Genomic DNA, 216 nt, shown 5'->3' with positions numbered 1-216 from the left:
ACTCCCGGCTCCGCTCCGCCCTGCGCTCCGCCGCGGGATGTTTCTAGAATCAGCTCTGATCCGACAATCGACCTTCATCGACCCCCTCCTGCCTCCAGGACCGCGCTCTCGACCACAGCTCTAATCCGCGGGCTCACGTGCGCTTCTCGCTGTCCCCGCCAGCGCCCCGGCCCGGGCCACTCAACGGCGTCGTCCCCTCCGAGGGCGACTGGCCTG

This window comes from Grampus griseus, assembly GCF_964374135.1.
Source record: "Grampus griseus genome assembly, chromosome: 10".
Classification (NCBI taxonomy): domain Eukaryota; kingdom Metazoa; phylum Chordata; class Mammalia; order Artiodactyla; family Delphinidae; genus Grampus; species Grampus griseus.
This window is presented reverse-complemented; position numbering follows the sequence as displayed.